Genomic DNA, 7,361 nt, shown 5'->3' with positions numbered 1-7,361 from the left:
CCTGGCGCGGTCTGTGGCTGAGCGGTGACCTCTTTAGGATGCCGGCCTGCATCTCCAGGGGCTCAGCCTGGTGATTGAGGCGTAACCGCCGTGCGACCGAGACACAAGCGCCCAGTGCCCCGTCACCACCGGAGACGGTGTCGGGGTGCCCGGAGGTGGCCGCTGGCAGGGCCGTGTCCCGGGGGAACTCCCGCACAGGCATCCCCCAGCGTGTCCCTGCTGCCAGCGTCTGCCTGTCACTCGGTTTCTGAACACCGAAGTCCTTAAAATGCCATCCATGATTTTTAGTAAGCACGTCGTCAGTTGCTTCTTTGTTTATTAAAGCGAGCGGAGGAATAGATGCTTACGTAAGAAATGAGTGCTGGAGGTGCCGTAGGTGTTATGGATGCCTGTTACATCCTAAACTACGTGGAGCTGCCCATGTTTGGTCAGCAGCTCCAGAGTTTTGACAGCAGGCTCTTTTAAAATGTCGTGTTGGTGAAAAATGTCGTGTTGGTGAAAAATGTCGTGTTGAACGGTGATAAACTTGGGGGCCTGAGGGGGAGGTGGGTGGATGAATGTAACACTGAAGTGTTTCAGTAAAAACTCACCCAAAACATTGGTATGTTACTAAGATAGACAGGGTTTAGTTGTCCACTGTATTTAGTAAAGTCCAAGAAAGACGACTGTAAACTGCTAGTTTTCTAATTAATTTCTTGTATTTGTTTCCCTGGATATAAATAGTGGGCAAAGGCAAAATTTATTTTATTGTTTGTATTCTCCAAAGACCCACCCAGGGATAAGGGGGAAAAATCCTATTTTAAGGATGGTGTTTGCATTAGCAGACATAAACCTAGTAAAAATCCTAAGCAGATTTAAAAAACCCTTAATTCAAACAGCTGGAGTGAGACTGAGAGCAAAGCCTGATGATGTGGAGAAGCTGTGGTTGCTCACTAACCTAGCTGGTGCTAGGGCAGAACTTTGCCATCATTAATCAAGTGTAAACCTTGGCAGCTTAGATCTGTTGTTGGTAAATTAAAAATAGGTTTAAAAATTGGAGTCTAGTACTGACTAAAAATAAACTGATTAAAAAATAGTCTACTGGGACATCTTACTTTTGCACATATTAAATGGAAAACATGATTGGAAAGCAGGAGTCCTAAGATGTGGGTTTAATGGCTTCCCTTTAATGGATGAGGAACTGCTAGCATTCTTCTTCTCTTTAGTGTTAACATTAGCACTGTTGCATCAACTTAGCAACTTCAGACCTATTATAAAATGCATTAAACCTATTACAAATCTGATCTTGACACCAGACATACTGTTGTCTCTCAATCTAATTGACTAAATGTGGCAAAGTATGTGGGGTTTTATGCGCGTATGGAACGAGACCAGCACGTGAAGTACATGCTTGGGAGGGGCTTGGGAGCGTGATGCAAGAGTCAGGGAAGCCTGTGTACTCCTCTGTCATGACACAGGTTGTTTGCATAACATCCATCTTCTTGGCATGGACGCAGGCGACAGCACCAGGCCGTTCCTTAGGGGTGAAACTTGCTTGGAAATGGAAAACCTGGTCTATTATTCATGTTTATTACAGAGGTGCCTTGCAGGGCTGCTGGGTGCAGGGCTTAATTCTGAGAGACGCTGCGCGGATACTGTGGCAGAAAGTCTTTGATCCAAAGGTTTTGTAGTTAGGTGAGTGAGACAAGGAGGGCTGAGGAGGAGGTAGTCTGCATGAGCAATATGATGGGTACACTCGTTGTGGCAGTTTCACCAGCCTGGGGATGAGTGAAGTGAGCTTGCTTTGGAAGAGGGATAGTTTTTAAGTCTACTTCTCTAGCACAGGCCTATTCTGAATCAAAGAATAAATAGTAGTGTTTTTTTTTTTTTAAAAAAAAAAAGGCAACATGCTGCTTTCTATTAGTAGATTTACAGAGGTTCGCATGAAAACTTCCTATGGAATTTCATGTGTTTGCTACAAAGTCAGTTTGCTAGTCAGTGAAAGTCTGAAAGGGGTAAAGTAAGGTGTGACACCATGTTGGCTGGCTTTGATTTATGCACAAAATGCAACCAGCAAGCTAGTCTGCTCCTTCCTTACAGCTGCCTGGTGCTTGAGAGATTAACTAATGATTCCTGGTTTGAAGTTCTACTTCTGAGACTCTATAAATATAAATCTTCTACAGTGACTTTGTAGGTATTTAGTGGGTTAAGGTACCCATGATCACTTGCACAGTTTTCTGGTGAGCTGTCATGGCATTTTGCTTGGTTAGTTTTTTTTTACATTCACTACACATACAAACCCTGATTTTAAGGCTCTGCTTTGTGAGTCCTAATTATACTTTAAATCTCAATGCCTATTGAATAGAGTATTTATGCTGAATTATTCTTTATTTAAAACCAGCAGTACTCCTCCATCCAAATCTAACTTCTGTTGGTCGGCAAGTGAAGCTTTAATTTGTGCTGCAAGTGCCATGATGTTTTCCTTAAGATGGTTTAGGGATTTGCTACCCAAGTCTGATCTGCTGATTGGCTTTTTTTTTTTTTTTCCCCCCCAAGATACAATGCAAAGCAGGTGTTCTGAGATGGTTTGGATTTTTTCCAACGTTTTGGGAAGAGTGTCTCCAAGGAGAGGGCTAAGTTTTTAGTATACTATATTATTATTTTCATTTGTTTTATAGGAAATTTCTTGTAATGTCAGGTTGTCTTGAACAGATTAACTTGCATCCTTTCTGCTCTTGAAATCCTCTTAATTATTAGGAGAGCCAGGATAAATGAGGATCGATTTAAGAATTAAAAAAGGCAAGAATGCCAAGAAGATACTTAACTAAATGTAGAATATCCATATTTGCTTCTTTCCAGCTACCTGCCAAAGCCTCGTTAGAGCCGTTACAATGACCACTGCATTGGCATCGCTGAATTCCCTGGGATAAATGGTTTTCCCTCTGTTCCTCAGAGAGTGGCTCAAAGGTACAGCTCTGCAGGAAGGTTGCTGTAGCTCTTGGCAGAAGATGACTGGATGACAGAAGTGTCACATATGTAAGGATTTGAAAATGGATTTTGACTTGCTGGTGGAATAGATTTAAACCAAGCAGCAGCAACTAGTATTAGGGAAGTTAGAAAAAAACAATAAACTCTAGTACTTAGGTTAAAAAAATAAATCCTATCTGTGTGAAGCTTGAAGGAGGAGTAGTCTTGTGGTTAACAAGGTTACCCCAGACCAGGACACAAGTATGTTCCTTGTATCTGAAAAGAAGCCTTTCTTGCCAGGGGACCAAGGTGCGTCCTTGTGACGTACATCTGCTGTGATGTCCACTTGCTGCTCCTCTTCCCTTCATGGGGCTTTCTCAGGCCTTTGCAGTTCATCCAATTTGTGTGTTAGGTCTTTGTTGTATGTTTGTGCACTTACCTGAGTTCAGGGAATGTGGCTTCAAAATTTATCCTGTTTTTCAGAGTGGTGCTACCACTCAGAAGCCTCTCTGGTCTCACTTGTCCTGGCTGAACTGATGACATTGAACAGGCCTCTACCAAAACTTTGTGCTCTGTTCTGCCTCAAATGAGTTTAAGTTGATGTTCACACTAAAATCTATTCTGTTTACTCTCTGAACCTGTTTTCCTCACTCTTGTTCTCTGCTGTGCATTTCAATCTTGCTGGTAGAGCTGCCTTCTATCCTCCTACTGTCTTGTGGATCAGAAAGAGTTTTTGCAACATGAGGATATAGTGTTTGAAGGCTACAGATAAAGTAACCAGTAGATAATTAGTCTCTTCTCACTTAGAAGTATGTGTTTTTTCCCATCTGTTTGGTTTGCTGTACATTGAATCCCTGACTGGCATGGTTGTTTTGTCAGTAGAAGGAAAGCCCTGTAGATAATTTTTCAGCAACAATACCACTTTCTTGGCATTTTTAGTCATTTATTTTTAGAATTTAAAAAACTGCTAAATAAAATCACTTTCAAAAATCCGACTCCTGAACAAAGTAGTGATCAAAACATTAAAGAATGCCATATGGCTCCCACCAGTCTTGCGCTGTTGTATTTCTGAAGAGTATATTCTGTGTTATTAATAATACTCAATGAAACACTCTCAGGGTGGGAAAACAGTTACTGAAATTATTATGAAATAGAGTTTTCATAGCATTCTAACCCAAGATGTTCTTGTCAAAATACCAGGAGTGTATCATTTTGGATTAAACCTTGGCACACAACAGGTTAGAAGATGACGGATATTGAGGGAGATAGAAGTTAGGGAGTGGGGAAGGAGATGTAGCAACTGAAATGTTTAAAGATGAGCAGTGTGGCAATTTTTAATATACCCACTGTTGATACAGTATGGAAAATTGAAGTCTTACTCCAATAGAAAAAGGAAACTGAATTTAAAATGGTTGAATACTAATTGCTCTAAAAGCCTTCAGTATAATTTACGTGAAATCAGATTATTCAGAGCTCAGGTATAGAGGTGAGGGATATGGCTGCGTTGTTTACTCCCAAAGAAGTTGTCCTAATATCCAAGTGGTTAAAACGTGAGTTCTGTTTTGTCACATCATGGGAACAGGGGAGGAAATTCATTCTTCAAAATTAAATGCTGCAAAGCTCCAGTTCAGCTAATAAGCACGTTGCTGTAAATAGATGAGTGTATACTGGTTTTGGTAGGGCAGAGAAACAGAACGGAAACCTCAGTTACGTTCCCTTGACTTAAGTGGGACCCTGCACAGGTTCCGGACTCTTTGTTGTTAAAGCAAGGTGAGATGTAAAGAAAACGAGCACAGATGATGACTGATCTAGTTTACTCATTAGAAGGACTTGTTTTATGGATATAGAAGCCAGAAATGAGCAAATATATGAGCAAAAAAACCCACAGGCCTTCCAACTGTCAGGTGGAAGTGGCTAACTGAACCAAAAATTGCAGAACCTAACTAGACAGTTGCGGAGTTTTGGTTCCTGTGGCTTTTATGTAAGAGCAGGAAACTTTCACATTTGACTGTTCTAACGACATCATTAGGACTTTTTCTAATCTTTTGACTCCTGAAATCCCTCTTTTTTTTAAACGGATTGTCTCTGCAGAGGGAAAAGGAGTCTGTGTGTATGTGTTGGCATTATTTTGATTAACTTCTGTCCTTGAATGCATGAATATTTAAGGTTCCAAGATTTTTTATGCAACTTTTTCTCCCTAAGTGAAACCAGAGAGCTTCATAGATAGTACCCCATAGAATGACGTTTAAAAGTGAAAAATGGAAATCTGATGAGTGTTTGGGATTTTAATCATGGCATTTTTAGACTTGTCTTACCACTGAAGTGTGTAAGGTTTAGATTATTTTAATGGACTGTTTTGGGGAGTATTTACGACTGTTCAGCTGTCGTGTGTATGTGGATTAGTAAGAAACAATTAAATTAATATACTAGTGAATGTTAGAGTCTCTTTCCTGATACTAATCTTAGGATCATAGAATGGTTTGGGCTGGAAGTGACCTTACAGATCATCCAAAGACCATCCAAACCCCCTGCCATGGACAGGGACGCTTCCCACTAGACCACATTCCTCAAAGCCCCATCCAGCGTGGGCTTGAACACATCCATTGATGGGTTGGAATTTCCCTGGGCAAGCTGTTCTTGCCACTCTCATAGTGAAGAACTTCTTCCTTACATCTAAACTAAATCTGCCCTCTTCCAGTCTGAACCCATTACCTCAGATCCTCTCACTACAAGCCCTTGTAAAAAGTCCCTTCCGTGCTTTCTTGTAGCCCCCCTTCAGACACTGGAAGGCCACAGTGAGGTGGCCCTGGTGCCTTCTCTTCTCCAGGCTGAACAGCCCCAAGTCTCTCAGCCTGCCCTCACAGGAGAGCTGTTGCAGCCCCTGATCGTCTTCCTGGCCTCCTCTGGATCCACTCCAACAGGTCCATGTCATTCTTGTGTTGGGGGTCCCAGAGCTGGACACAGCACTTCAGGTGGGGTCTCAGGAGAATGGAGTAGAGATGAAGAATCACCTCCCTCAACCTGCTGGCCATGCTTCCTTTGGTGCAGCCCAGGATACAGTTGGCTTTCTGGGCTGCACTCACACATTGTTGGCTCGTGTTGAGCTTTTCATCGACCAGCACCCCCAAGTCCTTCTCCTCAGGGCTGCTCTCAATCCATACACTGCCCAACGTGTATTTGTGCTTGGGATTGCCCTGACCCAGGTGCAGGACCTTGTACTTGGCCTTCTTGAGCTTCATGAGGTTGGCATTATTAGCTCTTTGTTTTTCAAACCCATTGTCCACATTTAAATAAGTTCTGAATGAAATAATTTAAAGGCACTGGATACATCAGTGCATGACTAATTTTAATGGGACGATACTGTGCTTTCAGTTGAGTTTTGAAAGACTGTGGTCTTCCATTGGAGCTCTTCTAGTGGGAATAAAGTGCCAACTTGCAAAAAAATACTCCAGATTCTTAGAGAAGATATTCCCAATTATAAATTGAGTACTCTTAGAGAAGTCTTAGACTCTTCTGGAATAAAGTGCTCTTTTCAAATACTGGTCCTTGAAAAGGTTCATATATGATGATAAAAGACTGATCCAAACAGCAACAGGATGGCAGAACTAGCATATATTAAATGTTCAAGTTTCCTGTAATGGCCATTAACTAACCTTTTCTAGGTTAAATTTATGGGAATTAATATAGCAAAAATTGTTGCTATATTAAAAATGGTTTTGAGCTGGTAGCTTGCTGGCAGAGCTTTTTCTTTATTCCTTGAAAGAAAAGCTTCTGTTAGCTAGCCTAGCTTATTAGAATGAGCTTTTTTGGTTTTAAATGTAAAAGCTGGTTGGTCAAATCAATGTCCAAGTAGCGATGAGTTTAGCAGGTCGAGGGAGGTGATTCTCCCCCTCTGCTCTGCTCTGGTGAGACCCCACCTGGAGTACTGCATCCAGTTCTGGAGCCCCCAGTACAGGAGGGACGTGGACCTGCTGGAGCGTGTCCAGAGAAGGGCCACGAGAATGATCCGAGGGCTGGAGCAGCTCTCCTGTGAGGACAGACTGAGAGAGTTGGGGCTGTTCAGTCTGGAGAAGAGAAGGCTCCGAGGTGACCTTACTGTGGCCTTTCAGTATCTTAGGAGGACCTACAAGAAAGCTGGGGAGGGACTTTTTAGGATATCGAGTAACAACAGGACTAGGGGGAATGGGGCAAAGCTGGAAGTGGGCAGATTCAGGCTGGATGTGAGGAAGAAGTTCTTCACCATGAGAGTGGTGAGACCCTGGAATGGGTTGCCCAGGGCGGTGGTTGAGGCCCCATCCCTGGGGGTCTTTAAGGCCAGGCTGGATGAGGCTCTGGGCAGCCTGATCTAGTGGGAGGTGTCCCTGCTCATGGCAGAGGGGTTGGAACTGGGTGATCCTTGTGGTCCCTTCCAACCC

This window comes from Merops nubicus, unplaced genomic scaffold (assembly GCF_000691845.1).
Source record: "Merops nubicus isolate BGI_N331 unplaced genomic scaffold, ASM69184v1 scaffold33663, whole genome shotgun sequence".
Classification (NCBI taxonomy): domain Eukaryota; kingdom Metazoa; phylum Chordata; class Aves; order Coraciiformes; family Meropidae; genus Merops; species Merops nubicus.
This window is presented reverse-complemented; position numbering follows the sequence as displayed.